This window comes from Oryctolagus cuniculus, chromosome 15, assembly GCF_051225735.1.
Source record: "Oryctolagus cuniculus isolate XC-2025 breed Fujian yellow rabbit chromosome 15, ASM5122573v1, whole genome shotgun sequence".
In the NCBI taxonomy this organism is placed as follows: Eukaryota; Metazoa; Chordata; class Mammalia; order Lagomorpha; family Leporidae; genus Oryctolagus; species Oryctolagus cuniculus.
Genome location: NC_142881.1, coordinates 83342835 through 83362987, shown reverse-complemented (window position 1 = coordinate 83362987; position 20153 = coordinate 83342835). Strand labels below are relative to the sequence as shown.

The following is a 20153-nucleotide window of genomic DNA, read 5'->3' as shown; positions in this document are numbered from 1 at the left end:
CCACAACATTTGGAGCTGAGCAATGCAAAGCCAGGAGTCAGGGGCTTCTAAGCCTCCCACGTGGGTGCAGGAGCACAAGCACCTGGGCCATCTTCCACTGCCTTCCCAGACCATAGATGAGAGCTGGGTTAGAAGAGGAGCAGCTGGGACTTGAACTCTCACCCACATGAGATGCTGACACCATAGGCAGTGGTTCTACCCACTATGCCAAAGTGCCAGCCCCTTTTACATCTATATTTATGGGTGATATTTATTTGTAGTTTTATTTGTGATATATTTTATTTTGGCATCAGTGAAATACTGGTATCCTGGAATAAGATGGAATATTTTCCCTTCATCTACATTTTGCAGGGGTTAGTGAATTAATTATCCTATAAATGTTTGGGGGCATTTACCAACAAAGACATCTAGTCCTGGACTTTTCTTCATGGGACTTTTAAATTTAATTATTAATATAGTTTTTTTGTTATAGGTATATTAAGATTTTATATTTCTATTTGAGTAAGTTTTTAGTAGTTGTGTATTTCTATGAATTTATCCACTTTATCTAAGTTGTCTAACTTATTAGCATGTGATATTTCCATAGTGTTCTGTAATATTTTGAATTTTTGTAAGGGTGGTAATGTCCCTTTCATTTCTGATCTTTACTAATTTAAGATTTTTTTCTGTTTTCTTTTTCTAATTATGTTTATATGCTTCACTGATTTTTTTTAAGTAATCAACTTTTGGTTTCCTTGGATATCTGAATTTTTTCTATTCTGTTTATGTCAGTTTTAATCTTTATTTTTCCTCCTGTTTGCTTTAGATTTAATTCTCTGTTTAGTTTTTTAAGGTGAAAGTTTAGTTTTATTGATATGATATCTTTATGCTTTAGTATAAACATTTACAGCTATAAAATTTCCTGTGGAAAACAGTAGAGATGTGGGGTTGGCATTGTGATATAGCAGGTAGAGCCACTGCCTGAGATGCCAGCATCCTATACGGGTGCTGGTTCGTGTCCCAGCTGTCCCACTGCTGATCTAGTCCTGGTAATGGTAGCAGAACATGGCCTGAGTACTTGGGCCTGTCACCCGTGTGGGGGACCCAGAAGCTCATTGCATTGGCCTGGCTCTGCCCTGGCTGTCGCAGATACCTGGGGAGTGGACCAGTGGATGGAAGATCTTTTTCTCTCTCTGTTTCTCCCTCTCTGACTCTTTCAATTAAATAATTAAATCTCAGAAAAACAAAAACAGCATAGATGTTCCTCAGCAAACTGAATGTATAACCACCAAATATTCTAGCAAGGAACAACATGATATCAACATTCTGCCAGTGGCTTCTTCCTATTTGTAAGGCGGAGGCTGCAGTAGCTCCTCGCGCTGGTGCGGGTTTTCCCTCCTCAGCTCTGCAGGGTGGGTGCTAGGTCTGGGAGTCGTAGCTGCCTGTCAGGCCCGGCTGTAGTCGCTCTTGCTCTCCCTTGCGCGCCCTTGGCCCAGGCAGGGCGCAGCGTCCCGAGCAGAAGGGGTTGACAAAGGGGGCCGCCCCCACCCCTCTCTCCCGTGCCAAGATGTGGATCCAGGTTCGAACCGTGGACGGCTCCCAGACACACACCATCAAGGACGTTTCTCGTGAAGCTACGATCGAGGAGCTGCGCGAGCGGGTTTGGATATACTTTATTTGACTACGATGCTGGACTGAATATTATTCAGCTACTAGTTTGCCCAGACTCTGATCTTCCTAGCACATCTAAACAGACTGATATACAGGTCAACCCATGTTCTAATAGTCCACCTAAAGTCAAGAAAACTTCAAGAGTGGGATCTTCCAGTCAACCATCCACATCAACTCGTGTCTATCTTATTGATCCTGGCATTGGACTATATAAGGTAAATGAATTGGTGGGTGCCAGAGATGTCGGCCTTGGTGCTTGGTTTGAAGCACATATACAGTGTTACTAGAGCTTCTGATGGACATTCACGTGGCAAAACTCCACTGAAGAATGGCAGTTCTTATACAAGGACTAATGGAAATAGAAATCATAATTCCAAAGAGAACATAAACAAATTGGACAGTGTACCCTGTATGTCTACTCTGTTGCTGCTGATGAAGACATTATTTATCATATCCAGTATGATGAATATCCGGAAAGTGGTACTCTAGAAATGAATGTAAAGGATCTTCTACCATGAGCTAGAACCATTTTAAAATGGAATGAACTAAATATTGGTGATGTGGTAATGGTTAATTATAATGTAGAAAATCCAGGAAAAAGATGTTTTTGGTTTGATGTGGAAATTACAACATTGAAGACAATCTCAAGGACCAAAAAGAACTTCGTGTGAAAGTTTTCTTGGGGTAAGACTCTCCTCACTGATGCCATTTAATTAATGAATTAATCAGGGAAGATGAGTTTTAGGTGTTGAGCACATATTCCTTTGTTAAAAAAAAAAGATAGCTCTTATGAAAGTGGAAATTTCATACTGTAGGAGAGAGTATTTTTTAAAAGATTTATTTATTTATGTATTTGAAAGGTAGAGTTGCAGACAGGCGGTGGGCGGGGGGGAGGGTCTTCTGTCCGCTGGTTCACTCCCCAGATGGCCAGGTGGCTGAAGCCAGGAGCTTCTTCCAGGTCTCCCAGGCGGGTGCAATGGCCCAGAGACTTGGGCCATCTTCCGCTGCTTTCCCAAGCCATAGCAGAGAGCTGGATCGGAAGTGGAGCAGCTGGGACTCAAACCAGCACCCATATAGCAGGCAGTGGCTTTACCTGCTACACCACAGCACCGGCCTCTGTAGGGGAATATTTTTATACATTCTTGAGAATTTCTTAAAGTGAGAATGGCTTAATTCTTCATCTCTTTTCAAGTTTTGAGTTATTTGAAACAGTCTTGGAAATGGCTGAGTATTTTATTGGAGAAATCATTACTTATGAAATTCTTATAAATCAAATGAAACATTACATAAGAGCATATTTAAAATTATTATTTGTTTGAAAGATAGTTTGCAAAGAGAGAGAAGAAAAGACAGAGTTCCTGCATCCGCTGGTTCACTCCCCAGTGGCTGCAGCGTTCAGGGCTGTGCCAGGCTGAAGCCGGGAGCTGGGATCCGGGAGTCTCCTCCAGATCTCCCACATAGGTGCACAGGCCCAGGGCCCCCTGGCCATCTTCTGCAGCTTTCCCGGGTGCATCGCAGGGAGCTGGATCAGAAGTGGAGCAGCTGGGACTGAAAACAGTGCTCACATGGGATGTTGGCACTGCAGGCCATGATGTAACCTGCCATACCACAGCACTGACCCCTACATAAGAGCATTTTAATAGCCATAATTACTGTTGAAGATCAGTGTTGATGTACTATAAATGGATGACAACCTAACAGCTATCTGCTGGACTTCTAAGACTAGCTGCAATTTTCCTTCATAGTAATTTTCTTCAACAAACTTAATAGAATTTCAAATGCAAAAAGTCCCATGGACTATTAGATCTTGCTATTTCCATTATTACTTCTTTGAGATGTTTTCCCCATGATACAAAGTCCTAGGCATTGTTTCCGTTACCTTCTTACACTTAGGAAAATACCCCATCTGCCTTTTCTGAATCGAGTTTATTTGCAGAATTACCACTAGTTTACTTTTTAAAAATGAAAATTCCTGTAAAATTGTTTCCAGTTCTTTATTATAAATAATACTTAAGTAATGATCGTGATGTATGCATTTTATGCATACTATTTCTTTATAATTATTTCTTAGGTTTGAGCATTGACCTTGAGTGTCCTCTTTTACATACGAGAAACTTAGATCTTTGTCAAGTTCTGGTTAAATGGATTAGTGATACAAGGTGACACATCTGGGAGTAAGCATCTGCTTATTGTTAAAAATATAAAGCAAAGGAGGTAAACCACAGTCTGCTAGCCACCTGTGTTTGTAAATTTTTTTTAAACACTACAGTTCCTTACTGCCATTAATCATCTATGGCTTTTTGTGCTCAACAGCATTGTTAAATAGTTATGACTTTTTATACTAATCACTATCTGACCCTAATGGAAAAGTTTTGCTGATACCTGAAATAAGGAAAGAGAATGTGAGCTACTGAATGAAACTTGTATTTTAGAAAACAAATTTCAAAACTTTCTATACAGACAAGTGTGAATCTAATTCTGAATTCTAAACAACTTGACATTTCACGACCAAGAAAAAGAGAAAGCAACCTAAATAAACTGCTGAGCAGGGAACCTTGCAATGCATTTGAGTGTTGGAAGTATAAAAAAGTATGCATGCCCAATAGGAGGGTAACACAGTATACTTAAAAGTACTGAACTAAAAATGTTTGCTATAAAAAAGAAGTTCCCCAAATGATTCTCAAAGTGGGGCACCCTGACTTTAAGGACTAGAACTATGATTTAGTGAAAATTATGGATAGACAAATACTGATTTGATAAAACAATGTGATGGCTATCCAAATAGTAAAACACACTCTTTTATAAAATGCTTTTTATCATTTATGATTTTACTAGAAGTGTTAGGAACATAAGAGCTAAAACAAAAAGTGTGACTTATGGGTGGGATTTTTTCCATAACTAGAAATCTTTTTGCCTTATTAGAAAGAACGGGTAAATACTCACAGTGAAATAACCATGGTAAAGGTATATAGCATTAGAGTTCCATGGTTCTGGAGTCCCATTCACTCTAACTTTTGTCAGACTTAATTTCTACTAATCAGAGGGTTTTGATTTGCATTTCCTTCACTATGAATGGAGTTGAGAACCTTTTCCTGTAGTTATTGCAATTTGAATATCTTTTCTGAGCATCTGATTTCAAACTTTAGTGTGCTGTTTTGTTTTTAACTGAGTAGTCTGTCTTACTAGGTTTTAGAAGTTCCATTTATGGAGACTAGACCATTTCAGTTGTATAAAACAAAAATATCGTTTCCAACTCTAGCACTGTGTTTTTTCTTTATGATGTTTGGATATAGTTTTCTTCATTTTAACGTAGTTGAAGTTATTAAAGTTGAAGGGAGTTTTTGCGCTTTTATGTTGTACTTAAGGAACTTTCCTACCCAGAGATCATAAAGATACTCTTTTATTTCCCAGGTCATCCTTTCTTGTTCTTTAAGTAGGCCTTATATGAGGGTACTTTGGAAAAATGGAATTAAAAGATAAAGCTTTATGTTAGTTCAAAAAAGTGTAATCCATGTATGTATTTCTTCATAATATGTACTGCTGTTACTTTTTGAAGAGCCCTTACATGCATGAATTTCAAAAATTTTGGGCACCAACATGAATTTTTATTTTAGTTCCATTTCCATGTACTTTTTGAGATACCCTTATATATTCTTAGCTCTGTGTATTTTCATCTGAATTTTCTAGTCATTTTTTCCTCTTACTGGCATCCTAGGAATGCAAGAAGCCTTTGGTCTTGCTTCCAGTAGCTTTACTAGACTTACTAATTTTAATTTAAATCTTAATTGTTTGGGAATATCTACCATTATAATCTGAATTATGACATTTTTGTTTTGGCTTTTCTTCATTTTTGATGTCTTTGTCTTTTTTCACCATTTGGGCCTTCCATACATTGTTGAAAAAAAGTAGGGAGAGCTAACATCTTTTTTTACCTCCTGATCTCCAGGACAAAACTTTTAAAATTTTGTCTATAATGTATTTCTTAAAATTCATAAAATAACTTGGTGAATAATTCTTTTCTTGTCTTATAGTAGTTTTGTGTCCCTTTCTTGAATGTTTGGTAGGACTTTTAAGTCCTTTAGGGCTGAATTTTCTTTGTGGGAAAGTTTTCTATGGTTGATTAGATTTCTGCAATGATCATTGGACTATTCCTATTTTCTGTTTTTTTTTTTTTTTTAAAGATTTATCTATTTTATTTGAAAGGCAATTGCAGAGAGGAAGGGGGGGGGGTCGTCTGTCTGCTGGTTCACTCCCCAAATAGCCACAACATGGTCTGGGCCAGGCAGGAGCCAGGGCTTCATCCGGGTCTCTGATGTGGGTACACAGGCTCAAAGACTTTCCCAGGAGCATTAGTAGGGAGCTGGATCAGAGGCAGGGCAGCCGGGCCTCGGACTGGAGCCCATATGTGATGCCGGCACCACAGGCAGCAGTTTGACCCACTGTGCCACAGTGCTGGCCGCATATTTCCTATTTTTTGAAAAATGTTTTAAATTTTTTAAAAATTTGACAGGCCCAGTGAGACAGAGAGCTCCTATTTGCTTGTTCTCTTCCCAAATGCTCACAACAAACAGAGCTGGACAAGGCCAGCTAGGACCCAGGAACCCATCCAGGTCTCCCATGTGGGTCTCAGGGATCATGTCACTTGAGCCATCACTTGCCCCCTGGGTCTACATTGGCAGTAGGCTGAAATCCGGAGCCAGAGCTGGTGCTACATCGGGCACTCTGATGTGGGAGGTGAGCATTTTAACAGCTATGCCAAACACCTTCCTTTCTTTTTGAACTGGAATTTAATTATCTAGAAATTTGTCCATTGCATCTAAATTTTTAAATTTGCCATAAATGTATTTATTAACCATATATTTTTAGGTGTATGTTATCTACTATGATATTCCTTACTTTATTCCTGAATTTAGTTTGTGACTTTTTGATCAATCTCATCAGAGGTTTATCACATTTGTTAGATTTTTGCAATGAACTAACCTTCAGCTTTAATCCTCTCTATTGTATTGAAGGTGCGAAGGAAGAAGCAAATAGAGGACATGATTTTTAATCTGCCCTGGAAATTTGATAAGGGAACTTGGAGTTAAAGTTCATGCTTGTTTCTATTTTTAATTTGTGAGTACCAAAAAGTGAATATGCTTGAACTGTGTAATTCTAGTTAGCAAATACAATTTTTAAGTTGTCACTTTTTGTTTGTATTTTAGCTTTGAAGAAAAAGCACAGGTTTGGGGTCTAAATACCTTTTTCAAAACAGTGTGTCCACTTGCTATTATAATAAATATTGTATTTAATACCATGTGAAGTTATGTAAGTTTAAATACTCACAAGTCAAGTTGAATTTGAATCCTGTAGCAAGAAAATTTAACCTCACTAAACTGTAAGTATGCTTGCTTTACTTACAGTGTCATTTATATGAGATTTCATTTATTTTCTAAATTGTTGCATACTTATTTATCATGAAGTCTTTTCAGTAATATCCTTATCACTGAATATACCACCATTTTCGCACAGTACATCTTTAGTGTCTGTATAAAGTTATAACTCAGAGTTCACTGTGCTCCAGCAATGCTGGCCTCCTTGTGTTGCTTAATCATATAAACATGCCCTTGCCTCAGAGCTGTGGTCGTGGTGTTTCCTCTGCCTGGTCCCACAGAAACTCACTTGGCTTGCTTTGTCACTTGTTTCACTCTTTTGCTCCACTGTCACTTCAGAGTGGCCTTTCTTAGTTACCCTCTGTAAGATCACACATTTAGATACTAGGCATAGGTTACCTGAGTTCATGTTTACCCTTTATATCTTCTTTACAGCATTTATTATTACTAGGCTTTTCTCTATTTCTGTTACCCAACTTGTGTTTTCTGATTGCTGTTAAGTGAAAACCACCAAAAATTAGTGACTTAAACAATAAAACATTATTTTATAGCTCTGTAGATCTAAGAAGTCATAAATGAGTTTGGACCTCACTGGACCAAAATCAACAGGGTATGTTCTTATTTAGACTCTTAGAGGAAAATCTGTTTTCTTACCTTTTCAAGCTCTTAGAGGCCCTTTGTATATTCCTTGGCTTTTTGCCTCCTTCATCCATCTTCAAAGACAGAGTGTTACATCTCTTTGACCATTCTTTTGTAATTAGATCTCCCTCAGATTATCTTCTGCTTCCTCTTCCACTTTCAAGGTCCCCTATGATAACGTTGTGCTCACCTGGATAATCCTCCATTGCAAGGTTCTTAAATATATCTGTAAAGTTATTTTTACCATAGAAGATAATATACTCACAGATGTCAGGACATGCAATCCTTTGGAGCCCATTATTCTATCCATCATACAAGCAGAATGCTATTGCATGGATTTTTTGTTTGTTATGTGCCAGGTACTGTTCTAGGCCCTAGCTGTAATAGGTTTTGGCAAGTACAGAATGTCATAGATTCTGAGAGATTTAGTTTTTTGTTTATTAAAAGCTCTATAAAGTAAATGAGTGGTTAAGACACCAGCATCCCACATTGGAGTATTTTGGTTCAATACCTGACTCTGGCTACTGACTCCAGCTTCCTGTTGATGTAGAGCTGGGACACAACAATAATGGATGGCTGAAGTGATTGTGTTCTTGTCACCATGTGGGAGATATGGATGGCATTTCTGGCTTCTGGCTTTGGCTCAGCCCAGTATTGGCCATTGTTGGTCTTGTGGGTCATCTGATCATGCCATTCAACTTTAACATAGATAATATCCTTGAACTTTTTTAGATCACACAAGGTATTATAAATTCAAATCTGGCAACCTATGAGAAGCCTAGCTTGTACTTCAGTTCTTAGCAGATAATATTTTCTCCTTATACTTAGCTTTAATATTTTTAAAAAAGATTTATTTACTTATTTGAAAGGCAGAGTTACACAGAGAGGGAGAGGCAGAGAGAGAGAAAGAGAGATCTTCATCTGCTGGTTCATTCCCTGGTTGGTTGCATTGGCTGGAGCTGTGCTGATCTGAAGTCAGGAGACAGGAGCTTCTTCCGGGTTTCCTGCATGGGTACAGGGGCCAAAGGACTTGGGCGGGCCATCTTCCACTGCTTTCCCAAGCCATAGTGGAGAGCTAGATCAGAGGTGGAGCAGCAGGGGACTTGAGCCGGCGCCCATGTGGGATGCTGGCGCTGCAGGTGGCGGCTTTGCCCCCTAAGCCACAGCGCCAGCCCACTTAGCTATAATACTGAAGCAACTATGTTTACTTTCTTTCTGTAATCTGCAAGATATTTTATCTTTCATTATCTTTAACTATGAGAACTGTTGGATGTCCCAGCTTTATTTTAGGGTCCTTCTTAGACACCTCATCTCAGACTTTTCTTTCTTAAAATTATATAATGTGTTGTATCATTGTCTTCTATTTGGTGCCCCAGCTTTATTTGGGGATTCTTCAGAGGCCAGTTTCTTTTTTTGGTAAAACCTAAAATAATGTTTTATAATCTTGGTTTATTAGGGCCAATAAAATATATTTCTTGAAGGAATAACTTGAGACTGTATTAACATGTTTTGGTTGTGAAAGATGACTTCATCAGTTTTGTACAGAAGAAATGTCTGTGGTGAGCCCATAACTGAAATGTTGGATAAATAAAAAGTTGGCTTTCAGCTTTGAAAAAAAAAACATTATATCAAAGGAAATGGGGTGATTATATATCAGAGATAACCAAAGCCCTGTGTTTATTGCAGCACTGTTTACAGTAACCAAGATGCCCATTGATGGGTGAATGGATAAAAACACGTGGTACATAAACACATTGGAATCTTGTTTAGCCAGAAAAAAAGATTTAAGTTGTGTCACGTGAGGCAACAGATAGACCTGTGTGAAGTGAAATAAACCAGACGGAGAAAGACAAATACCATGTGCCCTTCACTCACTGAGGGAAGTTGATCACATACATGTGAAGAGTAGCATAGGAGTCGTTAGAGTTTAGAAAGAGTAGGGGAAGGCAAGGACAGAGAGAAGGTGGATAAGAGGTACCACAATACATCTCGGGTGGTTAGAAAGTGGTTCTCACGTTCAGTAGCACAATAGGATAATCATAGTCAATGACAATTAATTTTACATTTCAAAATAGGGGTTGAAAGATCCCCAGCACATAGAAATCATGGTATTTGAGGAGATGGAGATGATACTTATCTTAATTTTATTATCATTTTATTATACATTGTACCTGTGTCAAAATATAACACTGTGCTCCATAAGTGCAAATATTATGTGTGTTACAGATAATAAATAAAATGTCTTCAGAGCACTTGTTTTGCTTTTGCTGAATCCCCTAAATTTTAGTATATTGTTTCTTCATTTTCATCTATCTCAAAACATTTTCTAATTTCCCTGTTGATTTTCTCCTTTGATCCGTTGATTATTTAAGAGTGTTTGCTTTAATGCCTATATATTTGTGAATATCCTACATTTCCTTATGTATTGATTCCTAACTTCATCCCGTTCTTATCTCATTCCATTCCATTCCGTATGATTTCCATCCTTCTACGTTTACTAAGACTTGTCTTATTGCCTGACATACAGTCCGTCCTTGAGACTGTCTCATGTTCATTCAGTAAGTACATGCACTCTAAGATTGATGTAGGTCTCTAAGAGGTCTGTTAAGTCTAGCTGGTGGACAGCATTGTTCAAGTCTTCTATATGCTTGTTAATTTTCTTCTAATTCTTTTCAGTATTGAAAGTGGAGGTCTTTGTCTTTATCCATCATTGTGGATATTTATTATTACTTAGAATTGCCTAAGAATCTATAATTATCTCAAAATAAAAGTTTAATTTATTCATTTTTAAAAATATTTTATTTATTTGAGAGGGAGATTTACAGACAGAGGGGGAGAGAGAGAAGTCTTCAATCACTGATTCACTCCCCAAATGGCCACAATGACTGAAGCTGGGCCTATCCAAAATCAGGAGCCAGGAGCTTCCTCCAAGGTCTCCCACGTGGGTGTGGGGACCTAAGCACTTGAGCCATCTTCTACTGCTTTCCCAGGGCATAGCAGAGAGCTGAATCAGAAGAAGATCAGCTGGGGCACAAACTGGCGCCCATAATGAATGCTGGCGCCACAGGCAGAGGCTTAGCACACTGTGCTATAGCCCTGACCCCTAAAAGTTTAAACTATCTGTACAGGGGCTGGCACTGTGGCACAGCAGGTTAAAGCCCTGGCCGGCAGCACTGGCATCCCATATGGGCACAGGTTTGAGTCCTTGCTGCCCCACTTCCAATCCAGCTCCCTGCTAATGCACCTGAGAAAGCAGTGGAGGATGGCCAAGTACCTGGGCCCCTGCATCCATGAGAGAAACCCAGAAGAAGCTTCTGGCTTCAGATCGGCTCAGCTCCAGCCATTCCGGCCATTTGGGGAGTGAACTAGTGGATGGAAGACCTCTCTATCTCTGTCTCTACCTCTCTCTATAACCCTGTCTTTTGTTTAAATAAAATAAATCTTTAAATAATAAAACATCTGTACAAACTTCTAATTGTAATGGAGCTCTGTTATTGGTCCCTTGTTTGGCTTTAGTTATTGGAGACCTCTCCCCACTTAATTCCTCTCAAATTGAAAGCCTTAGCTTTGCTGGTAAATCTAAAAAAAAAAAAAGTTGCATTTAACATCCTGTTCTTGAAGTGTCAAGATGAATCAGTACACAGCAGTACACAGCAGGTGGCAGAGCCTGAGCCCTGGGCATGACCAAGTTGATCTTGGAGGAATTGTTCAAAGGTAGGAATGATTAGGTCTCAGTCCACAGAGTGGAGTTTCAATTATAAGTCAGTAATAGAGTTAGAAACCAAACTGGTTGAGGTCAATGTGGTTAATAAAAAAATAGCACAGGCGCAGTTGAAAGTCAAAAGCTAAGAGGGGACAGTGAATGGGAGTCACTGTGTCGGAGAGAGAGCAAGAAGGTGCCAAGGTGCAGATCAGGGGTCCCACCAAGTCAAAGCAAGCGTTCTCTCTGGGAATGTCTGCCAGGCCTGGCGGGGTTCTTCTCCATGCCTTATTTCTGGCTGCTTTTATTCGTGGTCCTCTAGAGGATTTTCCTACCTCTTTAAAGGTGCCCAGGACTTCTGGTGGTCAGTGGGCTCCTTATGTGCCTCCAGCAAGAGGACTCCTGCTTTTGGTCACACAAACTGTGCAGGGCCTACAATAAGCTGAGCATTGCGCCATGGGGAGTGTCTGGTGCAGCCTCTGGCCCATAGCATAGACTCAACAGATGTGATTTTCTGTTTGCTCCTCTTAAGTTGTGCTGTGTCTTGTATGCCATTGAAATTACACTGAAATTGCTTACTTATGCACTTATTTATGTGTTTATTGACTGGCTCTGGCAATCCTTGAGATTCCCTTGGGGAAAAAACATGGTGTAATGAAAAGAAGCTACCATTGAGCATGCCTAGCTCTGAAAACTACAATGATTGAGTCAAGTTATGGAACATCTTTGTGTACGTATGGTACACACACATAGCCATGCAAACATGTGCACCTGCACGTAGATGCATACACTGGCACCACACACACCAGAGCATGGCTATTGTAATTATTAAGTTTGACATTTGTAAAGCACTAGCACTGGGCCTGGTGATCAAAGAGTGGAAGTTCCTTAATATTTTCTCGCATTTCTCCTTCCATTCCTCTGCCTCGGCTTTTGCACCCTCCCCTCTGTGTGTGTGTGTGTGTGTGTGTGTGAGAGAGAGAGAGAGAGAGAGAGAGAGAGAGAGACTGGCTTTTACTCATTTGGAAAAATAAGCTCAAACATTCTGGAATCCATTGTCCAGAATGAGATTCTGGCTTTAGGCAAGTCAGCCACCAGATTTGATAATTTTGTTCTTGAAGCTAACCATTTCTTGTAGCTAAATTCACCAGATGGAGCAGAGGTAGAAGGATAGGTACAAGAGTGCTCCTGCTGGCAAGAGGCTTATTTTGCCCCTTAAGTACACGTGAGTGTTCCTGGTCTCTGCTGCGCAGGAGTCTCAGGCTCCTGTGACCGTGTCATTCCTTTTGCTTTCCCTCCATCCTCATAGAGATGGTGGTTGTGCTGCTGCACCTGGATTTTGTTACCGTGGTTACAGCTACAGTCACTGATGGAGAAGGGGCAGGGAGCTGTATATTTATCAGGGAAAATTATACTGACGTTTAAATTGGAAGCATCATCATGGAGTACAGCTGCTGAGGAGTGGGAGTGCATGTGGCCCCTTTGCAACTGGGATGTGGGGAAGACTCTTGTCTCCTTCCGTGTGTGTGTGTGTGTGTGTGTGTGTTCATGTGTTCATGTGCATATTCATCCCTTAGCCTGTAACATGTTTGGAGATCTGAGATTCTGGTTGGGAATAGGAAAGAGCCTTTTTATTCTTTATTTTTAAATTTATTTTCATCTACTTGAAAGGCAGAGTGAAAGGGAGATGGCGAGAGAAAGATCTTTCATTCTCTGGTTCACTCTCCAAATGCCTGTAACAGCCAAGGGTGGCCACTGCTGAATCCAGGAGCCTGGAACTCCATCAGATTTGCCATGTGGGGGCCAGGGCCCAAATATTTGGTCCTTCTGCTACCTCCCAGATTTGCATTAGCAGGAAGCTGGATGGGAAGCCAAGTAGCCAGGACTTGAACTTGCACTTCTGTGTGGGATGTGAATGTTCCATGCCATGACTTAGCCTGCTGTGCTCACATGCCTGCTTGAAAGCCTTTTCAATGAGTTGAGGGGTCAGTGCTGAATCAGAAGTTTCTCTTCAGATGCTATAAATGATGACAAGACAGTCAGATGTGAGCAGAGAGTGATACCTCTGAAGCTTTAAGGAGTTGAGATGGATAGCCAGATGGACAGAGCTTGGGAGGGAGGCAGCAGTCTGAGGAGGGGGGAGATGGGACAGAGCCTTGGCTAGGTGGGTGCTGGTGTCTACAGTCTGCTGCTGGGCCCTGGGGCCTGGCAGGCTTGTGGGAGGTAGCAGGTGGATTAGCTCAAGGATGCCTATGCTGTCTGGAAAGTGGCAGAAGCAACTATACTACTGACTTCTGTCTTCCCCTCCTTGGCAAAGAAGATAATTTAAGGACAGACTGGTTGTGAATGTTGTCTTTGTGCAGTAGCAGGCTTGAAATATATAAAACATATCCACACAGAAGTGAATTTGCCACTGGAGTTCTTCCTTGTTAGTCAATTAACAAATATCTACTGAGTTCCTACTCCATGCCAGGGCTGAAGGAGCCTCAGGCCTGCCGTGCTCTTCTTTGTTCTTAACCTCAGTGTCCTCACCTTAATTCAGCACCTGCACTCAGATCAAGTGCACCCTCCTGAGACAGGCATTAGGACATTCGAGAGGCTAAGAAGCTGTAGGCAGAGCTCTCGGAAAAACCTCTAACTGGCTGTAGGTTTAGACTCTACTTTCCAGCAGGTAGACGGAACAAAGCTCCTTGAAACCTCTGAGCCAGTTCCTAGCTTAGTGCCAAGAGTCCAGGATGGTGCTGATGGAGGGATGCCTTGTCCACTTTACCTCATTTTTCTGGTATTGAGTAATCTAAACGGAACCACTTCCATGAATACTTTGGGAGATGAAGAGCTTAAACATTCTGTGTTCTCATTGGTTAGTCTGGAGAGGATGTGTATGTGGCCAGCCATGCATACACGAAACTCCATCCATTTGTGCTTTTACCTCTGTGTGTACATCCAAGTGGGTGCCTGCATGTGTTCAGGTATGCAAATGTGTGTGTGTGTGTGTGTGCATTACATACAAGAGGACTTCAAATAAGTCCATGGAAAGTGTGTATTATGAAAAAAACCTATGAATTTTAACAGTTTTTTTTGCACCAAAATAAACTTATCTTTTAATTCTCTTCTTTTCAAGAACTTTCTGAAGTCTCCTCATATGTAAAAGACCTCTCAGTGTAGGCATTTGGAAATCAGAACTTGATTTGAGGGTTGCTGCTGCTTCTCATAAGCTCTGTGATTTGAGCAGGCAACAGTAGCTCCTTGAGCCACATTTTTTTCATATGCACATGGAAATAATTAATCCTATTTATTTATTTTTTATTTATTTATTTTTGACAGGCAGAGTGAACAGTGTGAGAGAGAGACAGAGAGAAAGGTCTTCCTTTGCCGTTGGTTCACCCTCCAATGGCTGCCACGGCTGGCGCACCGTACTGATCCGAAGCCAGGAGCCAGGTGCTTCTGGTCTCCCATGGGGTGCAGGGCCCAAGCACTTGGGCCATCCTCCACTGCACTCCCGGGCCACAGCAGAGAGCTGGCCTGGAAGAGGGACAACCGGGACAGAATCCAGTGCCCTGACAGGGACTAGAACCCGGGGTGCTGGCACCGCAGGCGGAGGATTAGCCTATTGAGCCATGGCGCCGGCCAGAAATAATTAATCCTATATCACAGGTGTCTTTGGGAGGATTATATGCAATAATCAATATAAAGCATCTGTCAAGTGCCTGGTACCAAAAGGGTGATTAACAAATATTTCAGCTCTCTTTCCTCCCTTTCCATCTCCCAGCTGCAGAAAGGCATGCCTCAGATTTTGTTGTTATTCTCAGCTGGAAAAAATGGCTCTAACTTAGGCATATCAATAGCTTGAATCATAGGCAATTTATAGAGTTTTGTAAAAGCATATTCACCTACTTGTTCTCATATCCATTGGCCACAGCAAAGCAGTCAAAATCATTCTTAAAGAAAATTTTTTAAAAGATTTGTTTATTTGAAAGGCAGAGTTACAGAGAGAAAGGAAGACACAGGGATCTTCCATCCCTTGGTTCACTCCCCAGTTGGCCACAAAAAGCCAGGGCTGGGCCAGACTGAAGTCAGGAGCTAGGAGCTTCTTTCAGGTCTGCCACATGGGTGGCAGGGATTAAAGTACTTGGACCATCTTCTGCTTTTCCAGAAGCATTAGCAGCTGGATTGGAAATAGAGCAGCTGGGGTTCAAACTGGTGCCCATATGGGATGCCATCTTGGCAGGTGAAGGCTTAACTTCCCCAAATCATTTTAGTTGGTGACATGTGGAAGAAAGAACAAGAAGGCCCAATCCATGATAGCAATGCCTAGGCTCCAGCTCCCAAGGTCTTGGCTTGAACAGAGGAGGATAGGACTGCTCCATATAGAATGACATGCAGACGCAGATAAAGTACCCTCCTTGTCATCCCTTCTTTGTGTTTGGCCACAATTGGTCCCCAAGTCTTGGAATGCCATCCCAAAGAGGAGTGGGGAAATTGCCTCCAGATTTAGCAGTCCTTGATTGTGGTTTCATATCTGAAAGATCAGGGGCTTTGTGTCAGGTGTGAGAGGCTCTGGGGATGCCTTCCTGCTTGGTCTAGAACCTTTTATTACAGCCCTGCCACTGGCAGGTGATGGCTCTACCTGGGCAGGAACCTTGAGCTGGTTCCCTCTGAGAAGTGGCTGACACTACTCTTGCATTGGTGGCTCCTTGTGTTTGGGACTCCCAGTCCACCTAGGATAGGGGTTCATGGCCTGTGTGTTTGTCTTCATCCATTTTGAGCAAGAGCCATGCTGGGATCTGTAGCCATTCTGGCTAGGTTCAAGAGTGGTATAGTTGAATCTAGGGGACAGGGTTAAAGAGAAGAGCTGCAGTTAGACTGTGGAGGGTAGGATTTAGGGGAGACCAAGACTGATGTGCAGTCTCTGGGATTTCTTATAGCTGTGCAGCTTGGCCAGTGTTAAGGTGGGCCAGGGAAGAATGTAGAGGAAGTAATGACCTTGAACATTGATATTACTGAACTGCTGAGATATTTACTGCAAAGGAGCTATATTCATTCCTTATTTATCTGTTGCCACAGGATCACATCGAGTCATAAATGTAAGAAGCCAAAGGCCTTTATTTATTCCCTCTTTACCCAACTGAAACAGGCAGCAGCAACCCTGCCCCTATTCCATCCTTAACCTCCTCCAGACATGGGCTGTAGAGAAGTTTCCATGTCTGTCTGTGAGTGTGCAATCCTTAGTCAAACTCAAGTGTCACATTTTTAAAATTTTTTTTCCAAGATCAATTCTTCAAAATTACTTAAAGTTCTTCATTCTGTGGGCCAGCTTGGTTTCCCAGAGGGCTAAGCTGGCATCCCATATTTGGAGTGCTGATTTGAGTCTTGGCTGCTCCACTTCTGATCCAGCTCTCTGCTAATGTGTCTTGGAAAGCAGTCAGAAGATGGCCCAAGGAATTGGGTCCTTGCACCCATGTGGGAAACCTGGATGGAGTTCCAGGCTTCTGGCATTGGCCTGGCACAGTCCCTGCTGGTGTCAAAGTCTGAGTGTTGAAGTCCAGTCAACTGCGCTTGAGTTCCATCAGTAAGAACACTAACCAAATCTTTCTCTTCATTGAATGCAACTTAGTATCTGTCATTGTGGGTAATGATTTTTTTAAGATTTATTTTTATTTGAAAGAATTTCAGAGAGAGATCATTAGATCTTCCATCCACTAGTTTATTCCCCAGCTGGTTGCAACCCTATGGGTTATGATTTTTTTCTCTAGTTTGTTGAGAAGCTGAAATGAAAATTTATTAAAAAGCTTCTATCTGCTGGCTCATTCATAAATGGCTGCAATAGCCAGGGCAGGGCCTGACTGACCAGAGCTAAGAATCCATCTGATTTTTCCAATGAAGCTCTCAGGGACCACAGTACTTGAGCTGCCTTTCAGTGTCTTCCCAAGCACTAATTAGCAGAGAGCTAGATCAGAAGCAGAACAGCTGGAACTCAAACTTGTCCTCACATATGGGATGATGGTATTGCAAGAAAGGGCTTAACCCACTATGCCACAATGTCAGCCTTAACTGAAAATTTAAATATTTTCTGCTCAACTTCTTACACACACACACACACAAACACACACACAGACACTTGAAAATGTGGACAACAGAATTAAAAGGTAAGTGTATTTTGGTGTGAAAACATCTTAAATCTATGTCTAGGTGTGGAGGACACGTAAATCTATGAGTGTGCATACACACAGGTGCTTGTACAAAGTTTGTGATATGCAAGAGCTTAACTGTGCGTTTGCTTCTTTGTTGTTTTCATTCTCTATACTTCCTATATTAGGTGGGAATATAGTTTAGGTTAAAACAAATGGGGATGGGATTTAGTGGTTTCTGTAAGGTGGAATTCAGGGAATAGAATTGACTCAGATAGAAATAGATTCAAAAGATCAAAATATTATCAACAAATAGCTAAAAGCTCAAAAGCATCATGAGGACACTGACATTTCTTTTCATACCTCTCTGTTGTGTTGCCTCTGGGTTTTTTATTGAGAAGACTTTTTCCCACTGTGACACACATGTCCCCCAGGCACTAACTGGCCTGACCCACAGGCGGCAGAAGTTCTGTCCCAAAAACTCCAACAGGAGTTCTGAAGCTTGATCAGAAAGCTGATTCCCTGACCAGCCCTGACCTCCAACTCTGGTTATCAGGCCTGCTTCAGGGTCTGCATTCCCATGGTTTCCCTCCAAATCCCTATAATAACCTGGCTTGGACCAAGGTGAAGCCAGGAGCCAGGAACTGCATCCAGGTCTCTTTCAGGGGTGGCAGGACCCCATCATGTGAGCTATTCCCCAAGATCTGCTGTGGTAGGAAGCTGGAGTTGGGAGCCAAAACTGAGAACTGAACCCAGGCACATGGATGTTTCTTAACCATTAGGCTAAACAGCTGTCCCCAAACAAGGCTCTTTAGACTAAGAGAGAAGGAACTTAGTGCTTGGCAGACAACACAGTCCATGTGATGATTCTGTCTGGTTTTGGCTACAGTAGTCTTCATTACTTTCAGCTTTGCTTTTTGTACTTTCCATAACTTAGGGCAACTATGATCTGAAAATATTACTGAAGTGCAATGCAGAATTAAAGCATTTTGAGAGAGAGAATATGCATATAACTTTTATTGCAGTTTATTGTGATAATTGTTATATTTTCTTACTAGCCATTATTAATCTCTTAATTGTACTTAAATTATAAATTTAACTTTATTAGAGGCATATATATATATATATATATGTGAAAAAAACAGTCTTGCATATATAAGTTTGATATTACCCATGCTTTCAGGCATCCATTGGGGGTATTGGGCATTTCCCCTGTAGAACAAGGGAGGCTAAGTGTAATCTGTCATTTTCTGCAACATTTGGACTCTGGACAATGCCTCATGTCTTTGTTTTCTGTCCTGTCATTCCTTAGCCCTTTCTTTCCAGACTGGAAGCTTCAGTGGGAACGTGCTTCCTCTGGGAAACATACAATACATCCAAAATGAGCAATGCTTGTTTGAAACCAAATGTGGGTTTAAGTATTCCTCCTGCAATCCCACCACCACTACCACCACCATCATCAAGAATATCCATTTCTTGAATACTTAACATGTGCCAGACCCTAGCTAAATGCCTTGAGACAGAATCTCATTGTATCTTCACAATAAAACATTATTCCCCTTTGTCTTCACAATGGGACAGATATCTTTCTTTGCTCTATTTTACAAATAAAAAAGCTGAGGCTGAAGTCACAGTACACAGAGCAAAGACTTGAATTGTATTTTCAAGACTCCAGGTCCTATGCTCTCGACTAAGCTCTTTGCCATTCCCCCAAAGCATTGTAATACTAATAATTTACCTAATGTTAACATAATTTTTCCGCTTTCTGAGCACTGTTTCTCAATATACAGCCCATGGACCACTTACATCAAAATCACTTGGGATTGCATGTTAAAAATTCAGATTCCTGGGCCTTATCCAGAAATCCTGTTGGAATCTGTGGGTAGACTGTAATGATGATAGCTCTCATGTGATTGTTTCCAAAGTGTGAGAGCAGTTGTTGAGGGAATTGTAGGATGACCCCTCTTCATGCTTATTTCAATCGTTTGGTTACTTCCTCATGACAGTTCTCTCAGCAGCAATAACCTTTGAACTCAATGAGAAAGCGGAACAAAGAGCAGCACTTGGCCAAGGTCAGGATTCTCAATCTGACCTTAAGGTTCAGTTTTGTTTATAGGGCATGAGAAATTTTAGCTCAGCTAGAAAAGCTCCAAGTCAGAGCTGCTAGAATGACTGGCTCATTCCCATCCTCCAGTTCAGATAAATATCTCCTGTTGAATTTATCATCCTTCTTAATTTCTTCATGGTATTTGCCCAAATCTGTAATTATTATTTACTGTAGTCCCTCCTTACCTGTGGTTTAGCTTTCTGATGTTTCAGTTACTTATACTCAACAGCAGTCCAAAAATATTAAAGGAAGAATTGTGCAAAGAACCAATTTGTAAGTTTTAAATTGTACACTGCCATGAGTAGTACAATAGGATCTCACACCATCATCCTCTGTCTTGCCTGGGAAGTGAATCATCCCTTTGTCTAGTGTATCCACATTGTATAAACTACCCTCCTGTTAGTCACTGCATAGCCATATTAGTCTCAGTTATGAAAACCTATACAGGTTATTAAACTATCTGAAGTTTCAGGCATCCACTGGGGAAGTCTTGGAACATATCCCCTGAGGATAATTGTGTTAATCCTCTCCTTATCTGATTGGAATGCAGCTTCCCT

At 41.0% G+C, this 20153-nt stretch overlaps 1 long non-coding RNA gene across 8 annotated transcripts in view; it reads left to right on the top strand.

Annotated features, from left to right (window-relative positions):
* LOC149122128 (uncharacterized) overlaps positions 1-20153 on the top strand; it is a 153798-nt gene that overhangs the window by 22561 nt on the left and 111084 nt on the right. Inside the window, exon 4 of one of the 8 annotated variants that reach the window (XR_016221156.1) lies at positions 6663-6916. The exons of the other annotated variants lie outside the window; for them this stretch is intronic. This is a non-coding gene — a long non-coding RNA (uncharacterized LOC149122128). Of the gene's footprint in view, positions 1-6662; positions 6917-20153 lie in introns of those variants that run through there. 8 annotated transcript variants of the gene reach the window in all.